This window comes from Nicotiana tabacum, chromosome 14, assembly GCF_000715075.1.
Source record: "Nicotiana tabacum cultivar K326 chromosome 14, ASM71507v2, whole genome shotgun sequence".
Classification (NCBI taxonomy): Eukaryota; Viridiplantae; Streptophyta; class Magnoliopsida; order Solanales; family Solanaceae; genus Nicotiana; species Nicotiana tabacum.
Genome location: NC_134093.1, coordinates 22,162,337 through 22,174,843, shown reverse-complemented (window position 1 = coordinate 22,174,843; position 12,507 = coordinate 22,162,337).

Here is a 12,507-nt window from a genome sequence, read left to right as displayed (position 1 = left end):
CAAGGCGTACTTTAGGATATTAGAAAATAAGACAAAAAGTGGTTGTTTAATTGGAGAGACCATCAGGCATTTGTTATGCTTGGAAGACACCAGCCCGTTTTCCTTCTACTACACAGAGCAGGGACCGTTCGCTGCTCTGTGAAACCAGCCTCATGCTGCTCCGCCCCACTTTAGGAGTCCAGTAGCCCATGCCTTAGCTTGGGCCACATGACCCAACTCTGTGCTTGAACAGAGGAGGCCAGAAATCAGCCCACCTAGCCCTGTCCGATGAGACATAAAATAATTTATGATGTTAGACTTCTTACATGCGAAATAAGAGAGTATATACAAGGCTTACTTTAAAATATTCAAAAATAAGACAAAAAGTGGTGGTTTAATTAGAGCAGACCATCAAGAAGTTTTTGGGCTTGGAAGACACCAGACCGTTATCCTTCCACTACACAGAGCAGGGACTGTTCGTAGCTTTGTGAAACCAGCCTCACTCTCGTACGCCACACTTTAGGAGTCCAGTAACCCATGCCTTAGCTTGGGCCTCATGACCTAACTCTGTTCTTGGATAGAGCATGCCTGATATCAACCCGCCAATCCCTGTCCAATGAGACATATAATAATTTATGATGTTAGACTTGTAATATGCAAACTAAGAGAGTATATACAAGGCATACTTTAGGATATTAGAAAATAAGACAAAAAGTGATGGTTTAATTGGAGAGACCATCAGGCATTTGTTGGGCTTGAAAGACACTAGCCCATTTTCCTTCTACTGCACAAAGCGGGGACCGTTCGTTGCTATGTGAAACCAGCCTCACGCTGGTCCGCCCCACTTTAGTTGTCCATTAGCCCATGCCTTTGCTTGGGCCACATGACCCAACTCTGTGCTTGGACAGAGCAGGCCACAGATCAGCCCACCAATCCGTGTCGGATGAGACATAGAATAATTTATGAGGTTAGACTTCTTACATATGAAGTAAGAGAGTATATACAAGGCTTACTTTAGGATATTCGAAAATAAGAAAAAATGTGGTGGTTTAATTGGAGCAGACCATCAGGAATTTGTTGGGCATGGACGACACCAACCCGTTATCCTTCCACTGCACAGAGCGGGGACTGTTCGTTGCTCTGTAAAATCAGCTTCACACAGGTCCGCACAACTTTAGGAATCCAGTAGCCCATGCCTTCGCTTGGGCCACATGACCCAGCTCTGTGCTTGCACAAAGCAGACCAGATATCAGCCCACCAATCCCTTTCCGATGAGACATAGAATAATTTATGGTGTTAGACTTCTAACATGCGAAGTAAAAGAGTATATACAAGGTGTACTTTAGGATATTCGAAAAAAAAACAAAAAGTGGTGGTTTAATTGGAGCAGACCATCAGGCATTTGTTGGGTTTGGAAGATACCAGCCCGTTATCCTTCAACAACACATAGTGGGGACTGTTCATTGCTTTGTGAAACCAGCCTCACACTGGTCCACCCCACTTTAGTCGTCCAGAAGCCCATGTCTTCGCTTGGACCACATGACCCAACTCTGTGCTTGGAAAGAGCAGGCCAGATATCAGCCCACCAATCCCTGTCCGATGAGACATAGAATAATTTATGATGTTAGACTTCTTACATATGAAGTAAGAGAGTATATACAAGGCTTACTTTGGGATATTCAAAAATAAGGCAAAAGTGGTGGTTTAATTGGTGCATACCATAAGGCATTTGTTGGGCTTTAAAGACACCAGCCCGTTATCCTTCCACTGCACAGAGTTGGGCCATATGACCCAACTCTGTTCTTGGATAGAGCATCCCAAATATCAACCCGCCAATCCCTGTCCAATGAGACATATAATAATTTATGATGTTAGACTTCTAACATGCGAACTAAGAGAGTATATACAAGGTGTACTTTATGATATTCGAAAATAAGACAAAAAGTGGTTGTTTAATTGGAGAGACCATCAGGCATTTTTGGGCTTGGAAGATACCAGCCCGATATCCTTCCACAACACATAGTGGGGACTGTTTGTTGCTTTGTGAAACCAGCCTCACACTGGTCCACCCCACTTTAGTCGTCCAGATGCCCATGTCTTCGCTTGGACCACACGACCCAACTCTGTGCTTGGACAGAGCAGGCCAGATATCTGCCCACCAATCCCTGTCCGATGAGACATAGAATGATTTATGATGTTAGACTTCTTACATTGGAAGTAAGAGAGTATATACAAGGCTTACTTTAGGATATTCAAAAATAAGAGAAAAAGTGGTGGTTTAATTAGAGCAGACCATAAGGCATTTGTTGGGCTTAGAAGACAACAACCCGTTATCCTTCCACTGCACAGAGTCAGGCCATATGACCCAACTCTGTTCTTGGATAGAGCATGCCAGGTATCAACCCGCCAATCCCTGTCCAATGAGACATATAAAAATTTATGATGTTAGACTTCTAACATGCGAACTAAGAGAGTATATACAAGGCGTACTTTAGGATATTAGAAAATAGGACAAAAAGTGGTTGTTTAATTGGAGAGACCATCAGGCATTTGTTGGGCTTGGAAGACACCAGCCCGTTTTCCTTCTACTACACAGAGCGGGGACCGTTCGTTGCTCTGTGAAACCAGCCTCATGCTTCTCCGCCCCACTTTAGGAGTCCAGTAGCCCATGCCTTAGCTTGGGCCACATGACCCAACTCTGTGCTTGAACAGAGCAGGCCAAAAATCAGCCCACCCAGCCCTGTCCGATGAGACATAGAATAATTTATGATGTTAGAATTCTAACATGCGAATTAAGAGTGTATATACAAGGCGTACTTTAGGATATTCGAAAATAAGACAAAAAGTGGTGGTTTAATTAGAGCAGACCATCAGGCATTTGTTGGGCTTGGAAGACACCAGCCCGTTATCCTTCCACTGCACAGAGCGGGGACTGTTCGTTGCTCTGTGAAACCAGCCTCACACTGGTACGCCCCACTTTAGGAGTCCAGTAGCCCATGCCTTCGCTTGGGCCACATGACCCAACTCTGTGCTTGGACAGAGCAGGCCAGATATCAACCCACCAATCCCTATCTGATAAGACATAGAATAATATATGATGTTAGACTTCTAACATGCAAAGTAAAAGGGTATATATACAAGGCATACTTTAGGATATTCGAAAATAAGATAAAACATGGTGGCTTAATTGAAGCAAACCATCAGGCATTTGTTGGGCTTGGAAGACACCAGCCCGTTATCCTTCCACTGCACAGAGCGGGGACTGTTCGTTGCTCTGTGAAAACAGCCTCATGCTGGTCCGCCAAACTTTAGGAGTCCAGCAGCCCATGCCTTAGCTTGGTCCACATGACCCAACTCTGTGCTTGAATAGAGCAGGCTAGATATCAGCCCACCTAGCCCTGTCCATTTGAGACATAAAATAATTTATGATGTTAGACTTCTTACATGCGAAGTAAGCGAGTATATACAAGGCTTAGTTTAGGATATTCAAAAATAAGACAAAAAGTGGTGGTTTAATTTGAGCAGACCATCAAGCATATTTTGGGCTTGGAAGACACCAGCCTGTTAACCTTCCACTGCACAGAGCGGGGACTGTTCGTAGCTCTGTGAAACCAGCCTCACGCGGGTACGCCAAACATTAGGAGTCCAGTAGCCCATGCCTTAGCTTGGTCCATATGACCCAACTCTGTGCTTGAACAGAGCAGGCCAGATATCAGCCCACCTAGCCCTGTCGATTGAGACATAAAATAATTTATGATGTTAAACTTCTTACATGCGAAGTAAGAGAGTATACACAAGGCTTACTTTAGGATATTCAAAAATAAGACAAAAAGTGGTGGTTTAATTGGAGCAGACCACCAGGCATTTGTTGGGCTTCGAAGACACCAGCCCATTATCCTTCCACTGCACAGAGCGTGGACTGTTTGTAGCTCTGTGAAACCAGCCTCACGTTGGTACTCCCCACTTTTGGAGTCTAGTGGCCCATGCCTTGGCTTGGGCCATATCACCCAACTCTGTTCTTGGATAGAGCATGCATGATATCAACCCGCCAATCCTTGTCCAATGAGACATATAATAATTTATGATGTTAGACTTCTAACATGCAAACTAAGAGAGTATATACAAGGCGTACTTTAGGATTTTAGAAAATAAGACAAAAAGTGGTTGTTTAATTAGAGAGACCATCAGGCATTTGTTGGGCTTGGAAGACACCAGCCCGTTTTCCTTCTACTACACAGAGCGGGGACCGTTCGTTGCTCTGTGAAACCAGCCTCATGCTGCTCCGCCCCACTTTAGGAGTCCAGTAGCCCATGCCTTAGCTTGGGCCACATGACCCAACTCTGTGCTTGAACAGAGCAGGCCAGAAATCAGCCCACCTAGCCTTGTCCGATGAGACATAAAATAATTTATGATGTTAGACTTCTTACATGCGAAATAAGAGAGTATATACAAGGCTTACTTTAGGATATTCAAAAATAAGACAAAAAGTGGTGGTTTAATTAGAGCAGACCATCAAGAAGTTTTTGGGCTTGGAAGATACCAGCCCGTTATCCTTCCACTACACAGAGCGGGAACTGTTCGTAGCTTTGTGAAACCAGCCTCACTCTGGTACGCCACACTTTAGGAGTCCAGTAACCCATGCCTTAGCTTGGGCCACATGACCTAACTCTGTTCTTGGATAGAGCATGCCTAATATTAACCCGCCAATCCCTGTCCAATGAGACATATAATAATTTATGATGTTAGACTTGTAATATGCAAACTAAGAGAGTATACACAAGGCATACTTTAGGATATTAGAAAACAAGACAAAAAGTGGTGGTTTAATTGGAGAGACCATCAGGCATTTGTTGGGCTTGGAAGACACCAGCCCATTTTCCTTCTACTGCACAGAGCGGGGACCGTTCGTTGCTCTATGAAACCAGCCTCACGCTGGTCCGCCCCACTTTAGTAGTCCAGTAGCCCATGCCTTTGCTTGGGCCACATGACCCAACTCTGTGCTTGGACAGAGCAGGCCACAGATCAGCCCACCAATCCGTGTCGGATGAGACATAGAATAATTTATGATGTTAGACTTCTTACATACGAAGTAAGAGAGTATATACAAGGCTTGCTTTAGTATATTCGAAAATAAGAAAAAAAGTGGTGGTTTAATTGGAGCAGACCATCAGGAATTTGTTGTGCATGGAAGACACCAACCCGTTATCCTCCACTGCATAGAGCAGGGACTATTCGTTGCTCTGTAAAATCAGCTTCCCACAGGTCCGCCCAACTTTAGGAATCCAGTAGCCCATGCCTTCGCTTGGGCCACATGACCCAGCTCTGTGCTTGGACAAAGCAGACCAGATATCAGCCCACCAATCCCTTTCCGATGAGACATAGAATTATTTATGGTGTTAGACTTCTAACATGCGAAGTAAAAGAGTATATATAAGGTGTACTTTAGGATATTCGGAAAAAAAACAAAAAGTGGTGGTTTAATTGGAGCAGACCATCAGGCATTTGTTGGGCTTGGAAGATCCCAGCCCGTTATCCTTCAACAACACATAGTGGGGACTGTTCGTTGCTTTGTGAAACCAGCCTCACACGGGTCCACCCCACTTTAGTCGTCCAGAAGCCCATGTCTTCGCTTGGACCACATGACCCAACTCTGTGCTTGGAAAGAGTAGGCCAGATATCAGCCCACCAATCCCTGTCCGATGAGACATAGAATAATTTATGATGTTAGACTTCTTACATATGAAGTCAGAGAGGATATACAAGGCTTACTTTGGGATATTTAAAAATAAGGCAAAAGTGGTGGTTTAATTGGAGCAGACCATAAGGCATTTGTTGGGCTTTAAAGACACCAGCCCATTATCCTTCCACTGCACAGAGTTGGGCCATATGACCCAACTCTGTTCTTGCATAGAGCATCCCAAATATCAACCCGCCAATCCCCGTCCAATGAGACATATAATAATTTATGATGTTAGACTTCTAACATGCAAACTAAGAGAGTATATACAAGGCGTACTTTAGGATATTCGAAAATAAGACAAAAAGTGGTTGTTTAATGGGAGAGACCATCAGGCATTTGTTGGGCTTGGAAGATACCAGCCCGTTATCCTTCCACAACACATAGTGGGGACTGTTTGTTGCTTTGTGAAACCAGCCTCACACTGGTCCACCCCACTTTAGTCGTGCAGATGCCCATGTCTTCGCTTGGACCACACGACCAGACTCTGTGCTTGGACAGAGCATGCCAGATATCAGCCCACCAATCCTTGTCCGATGAGACATAGAATGATTTATGATGTTAGACTTCTTACATTCGAAGTAAGAGAGTATATACAAGGCTTACTTTAGGATATTCAAAAATAAGACAAAAAGTGGTGGTTTAATTGGAGCAGACCATAAGGCATTTGTTGGGCTTAGAAGACAACAACCCGTTATCCTTCCACGGCACAGAGTCAGGCCATATGACCCAACTTTGTTCTTGGATAGAGCATGCTAGATATCAACCCGCCAATCCCTGTCCAATGAGACATATAAAAATTTATGATGTTAGACTTCTAACATGCGAACTAAGAGAGTATATACAAGGCGTACTTTAGGATATTAGAAAATAGGGCAAAAAGTGGTTGTTTAATTGGAGAGACCATCAGGAATTTGTTGGGCTTGGAAGACACCAGCCCGTTTTCCTTCTACTGCACAGAGCGGGGACCGTTCGTTGCTCTGTGAAACCAGCCTCATGCTGGTCCGCCCCACTTTAGGAGTCCAGTAGCTCATGCCTTCGCTTGGGCCACATGACCCAACTTTGTGCTTGGACAGTGCTGGCTAGAAATCAGCCCACCAATCTGTGTCGGATGAGACATAGAATAATTTATGATGTTAGACTTCTTACATACGAAGTAAGAGAGTATATACAAGGCTTACATTAGGATATTCAAAAATAAGACAAAAAGTGGTGGTTTAATTGCAGCAGACCATAAGGCATTTGTTGGGCTTGGAAGACACCAGCCCGTTATCCTTACACTGCACAGAGCGGGGACTATTTGTTGCTCTGTGAAAACAGCCTCACGCTGGTCCGCCACACTTTAGGAGTCCAGTAGCCCATGCCTTCGCTTGGACCACATGACCCAACTCTGTGCTTGGATAGAGCAGGCCAGATATCAGCCCACCAATCCCTGTCCGATGAGACATAGAATAATTTATGATGCTAGACTTCTTACATACGAAGTGAGAGAGTATATACAAGTCTTACTTTAGGATATTCAAAAATAAGACAAAAAGTGGTGGTTTAATTGCAGCAGACCATAAGGCATTTGTTGGGATTGGAAGACACCAGCCCGTTATCCTTATACTGCACAGAGTTGGGCCATATGACCCAACTCTGTTCTTGCATAGAGCATCCCAAATATCAACCCGCCAATCCCCGTCCAATGAGACATATAATAATTTATGATGTTAGACTTCTAACATGCGAACTAAGAGAGTATATACAAGGCGTACTTTAGGATATTAGAAAAATAAGACAAAAAGTGGTTGTTTAATGGGAGAGACCATCAGGCATTTGTTGGGCTTGGAAGATACCAGCCCGTTATCCTTCCACAACACATAGTGGGGACTGTTTGTTGCTTTGTGAAACCAGCCTCACACTGGTCCACCCCACTTTAGTCGTCCAGATGCCCATGTCTTCGCTTGGACCACACGACCCAACTCTGTGCTTGGACAGAGCAGGCCAGATATCTGCCCACCAATCCCTGTCCGATGAGACATAGAATGATTTATGATGTTAGACTTCTTACATTCGAAGTAAGAGAGTATATACAAGGCTTACTTTAGGATATTCAAAAATAAGACAAAAAGTGGTGGTTTAATTGGAGCAGACCATAAGGCATTTGTTCGTCTTAGAAGACAACAACCCGTTATCCTTCCACGGCACAGAGTCAGGCCATATGACCCAACTTTGTTCTTGGATAGAGCATGCTAGATATCAACCCGCCAATCCCTGTCCAATGAGACATATAAAAATTTATGATGTTAGACTTCTAACATGCGAACTAAGAGAGTATATACAAGGCGTACTTTAGGATATTAGAAAATAGGGCAAAAAGTGGTTGTTTAATTGGAGAGACCATCAGGAATTTGTTGGGCTTGGAAGACACCAGCCCGTTTTCCTTCTACTGCACAGAGCAGGGACCGTTCGTTGCTCTGTGAAACCAGCCTCACGCTGGTCCGCCCCACTTTAGGAGTCCAGTAGCTCATGCCTTCGCTTGGGCCACATGACCCAACTTTGTGCTTGGACAGTGCTGGCTAGAAATCAGCCCACCAATCTGTGTCGGATGAGACATAGAATAATTTATGATGTTAGACTTCTTACATACGAAGTAAGAGAGTATATACAAGGCTTACATTAGGATATTCAAAAATAAGACAAAAAGTGGTGGTTTAATTGCAGCAGACCATAAGGCATTTGTTGGGCTTGGAAGACACCAGCCCGTTATCCTTACACTGCACAGAGCGGGGACTATTTGTTGCTCTGTGAAAACAGCCTCACGCTGGTCCGCCACACTTTAGGAGTCCAGTAGCCCATGCCTTCGCTTGGACCACATGACCCAACTCTGTGCTTGGATAGAGCAGGCCAGATATCAGCCCACCAATCCCTGTCCGATGAGACATAGAATAATTTATGATGCTAGACTTCTTACATACGAAGTGAGAGAGTATATACAAGTCTTACTTTAGGATATTCAAAAATAAGACAAAGAGTGGTGGTTTAATTGCAGCAGACCATAAGGCATTTGTTGGGATTGGAAGACACCAGCCCGTTATCCTTACATTGCACAGAGCGGGGACTATTTGTTGCTCTGTGAAAACAGCCTCACGCTGGTCCGCCACAGTTTAGCAGTCCAGTAGCCCATGCCTTCGCTTGGACCACATGACCCAACTCGGTGCTTGGATAGAGCAGGCCAGAAATCAGCCCGATGAGACATAAAATAATTTATTATGTTAGACTTCTTACATGCGAAATAAGAGAGTATATACAAGGCATACTTTAGGATATTAGAAAATAAGACAAAAAGTGGTGGTTTAATTAGAGAGACCATAAGGCATTTGTTGGGCTTGGAAGAAACCAGGTCGTTTTCCTTCTAGTGCACAGAGCGGGGACCGTTCGTTGCTTTGTGAAACCAGCCTCACGCTGGTCCACCCAACTTTAGGAGTCCAGTAGCCCATGCCTTTGCTTGGGCCACATGACCCAACTCTGTGCTTGTACAGAGTAGGTCAGAAATCAGCCCACCAATCCGTGTCGGATGAGACATAGAATAATTTATGATGTTAGACTTCTTACATACGAAGTAAGAGAGTATATACAAGGCTTACTTTAGGATATTCGAAAATAAGACAAAAAGTGGTGGTTTAATTAGAGAAGACCATCAGGAAGTTTTTGGGCTTGGAAGACACCAGCCCGTTATCCTTCCACTACACAGAGCGGGGACTGTTCGTAGCTTTGTGAAACCAGCCTCACTCTGGTACGCCATACTTTAGGAGTCCAGTAACCCATGCCTTAGCTTGGGCCACGTGACCTAACTCTGTTCTTGGATAAAGCATGCCTGATATCAACCCGCCAATCCCTGTCCAATGAGACATATAATAATTTATGATGTTAGACTTGTAATATGCAAACTAAGAGAGTATATACAAGGCATGCTTTAGGATATTAGAAAATAAGACAAAAAGTGGTGGTTTAATTGGAGAGACCATCAGGCATTTGTTGGGCTTGGAAGACACCAGCCCATTTTCCTTCTACTACACAGAGCGGGGACCGTTCATTGCTCTATGAAACCAACCTCACGCTGATCCGCCCCACTTTAGTAGTCCAGTAGCCCATGCCTTCGCTTGGGCCACATGACCCAACTCTGTGCTTGGACAGAGCAGGCCAGAAATTAGCCCACAAATCCGTGTCGGATGAGACATAGAATAATTTATGATGTTAGACTTCTTACATACGAAGTAAGAGAGTATATAGAAGGCTTACATTAGGATATTCGAAAATAAGAAAAAAAGTGGTGTTTTAATTGGAGCAGACCATCAGACATTTTTTGGGCTTGGAAGACACCAGCCCATTATCTTTCCACTGCACAGAGCGGGGACTATTCGTAGCTCTGTGAAAACAGCCTCACGCTGGTACGCCACACTTTAGGAGTACAGTAGCTCATGCCTTCACTTGGGCCGCATGACCCAACTCTGTACTTGAACAGAGCAGGCCAGATATAAGCCCATCTAACCCTGTCCGATGAGACATAAAATAATTTATGATGTTAGACTTCTTACATGCGAAGTAAAGGAGTATATACAAGGCTTACTTTAGGATATTCAAAAATAAGACAAAAAGTGGTGGTTTAATTGGAGCAGACCATTAGGCATTTTTTGGGCTTGGAAGTCACCAGCCCATTATCCTACCACATCACAGAGGGGGGACTGTTCGTAGCTCTATGAAACCAACCTCACGCTGGTACGCCACACTTTAGGAGTGCAGTAGCTCATGCCTTCGCTTGGGCCACATGACCCAACTATGTGCTTGAACAGAGCAGGCCAGATATCAGCCCATCTAGCCCTGTCCGATGAGACATAAAATAATTTATGATGTTAGACTTCTTACATGCGAAGTAAGAGAGTATATACAAGGCTTACTTTACGTTATTTTAAAATAAGAAAAAAGTGGTGGTTTAATTTGAGCAGACCATCAGGCATTTTTTGGGCTTGGAAGACACCAGCCCGTTATTCTTCCACTGCACAGAGGGGGGACTGTTCGTAGCTCTATGAAACCATCCTCACGCTGGTACGCCACACTTTAGGAGTGCAGTAGCTCATGCCTTCGCTTGGGCCGCATGACCCAACTCTGTGCTTGAACAGAGCAGGCCAAATATCAGCCCATCTAGCCCTGTCCGATGAGACATAAAATAATTTATGATGTTAGACGTCTTACATGCGAAGTAAGAGAGTAGATACAAGGCTTACTTTAGGATATTCAAAAATAAGACAAAAAGTGGTGGTTTAATTGGAGCAGACCATCAGGCATTTTTTGGGCTTGGAAGACACCAACCCGTTATCCTTCCACATCACAGAGGGGGGACTGTTCGTAGCTCTATGAAACCATCCTCACGCTGGTACGCCACACTTTAGGAGTGCAGTAGCTCATGCCTTCGCTTGGGCCGCATGACCCAACTCTGTTCTTGAACAGAGCAGGCCAGATATCAGCCCATCTAACCCTGTCCGATGAGACATAAAATAATTTATGATGTTAGACTTCTTACATGCGAAGTAAGAGAGTATATACAAGGCTTACTTTAGGATATTCAAAAATAAGACAAAAAGTGGTGGTTTAATTGGAGCATACCATTAGGCATTTTTTAGGCTTGGAAGACACTAGCCCGTTATCCTACCACATCACAGAGGGGGGACTGTTCGTAGCTCTATGAAACCAACCTTATGCTGGTACGCCACACTTTAAGAGTGCAGTAGCTCATGCCTTCGCTTGGGCCACATGACCCAACTCTGTGCTTGAACAGAGCAGGCCAGATATCAGCCCATCTAGCCCTGTCCGATGAGACATAAAATAATTTATGATGTTAGACTTCTTACATGCGAAGTAAGAGAGTATATACAAGGCTTACTTTACGATATTTTAAAATAAGAAAAAAGTGGTGGTTTAATTTGAGCAGACTATCAGGCATTTTTTGGGCTTGGAAGACACTAGCCCGTTATTCTTCCACTGCACAGAGCGGGGACTGTTCGTAGCTCTGTGAAACCAGCCTCACTCTGGTACTCCACACTTTAGGAGTCTAGTAGCCCATGCCTTTGCTTGGGCTATATGACTCAACTCTGTTCTTGGATAGAGCATGCCAGATATCAACCCGCCAATCCCTGCCCAATGAGACATATAATATTTTATGATGTTAGACTTGTAATATGCGAACTAAGAGAGTATATACAAGGCATACTTTAGGATATTAGAAAATAAGACAAAAAGTGGTGGTTTAATTGGAGAGACCATAAGGCATTTGTTGGGCTTGGAAGACACCAGGCCGTTTTCCTTCTAGTGCACAGAGCGAGGACCGTTCGTTGCTTTGTGAAACCAGCCTCACGCTGGTCCGCCCCACTTTAGGAGTCCAGTAGCCCATGCCTTTGCTTGGGCCACATGACCCAACTCTGTGCTTGTACAGAGCAGGTCAGAAATCAGCCCACCAATCCGTGTCGGATGAGACATAGAATAATTTATGATGTTAGACTTCTTACATACGAAGTAAGAGAGTATATACAAGGCTTACTTTAGGATATTCGAAAATAAGATAAAAAGTGGTGGTTTAATTGGAGCAGACCATCAGGCATTTTTTAGGCTTGGAAGACACCAGCCCGTTATCCTACCACATCACAGAGGGGGGACTGTTCGTAGCTCTATGAAACCAGCCTCTCGCTGGTACGCCACACTTTAGGAGTGCAGTAGCTCATGCCTTCGCTTCGGCAACATGACCCAACTCTGTG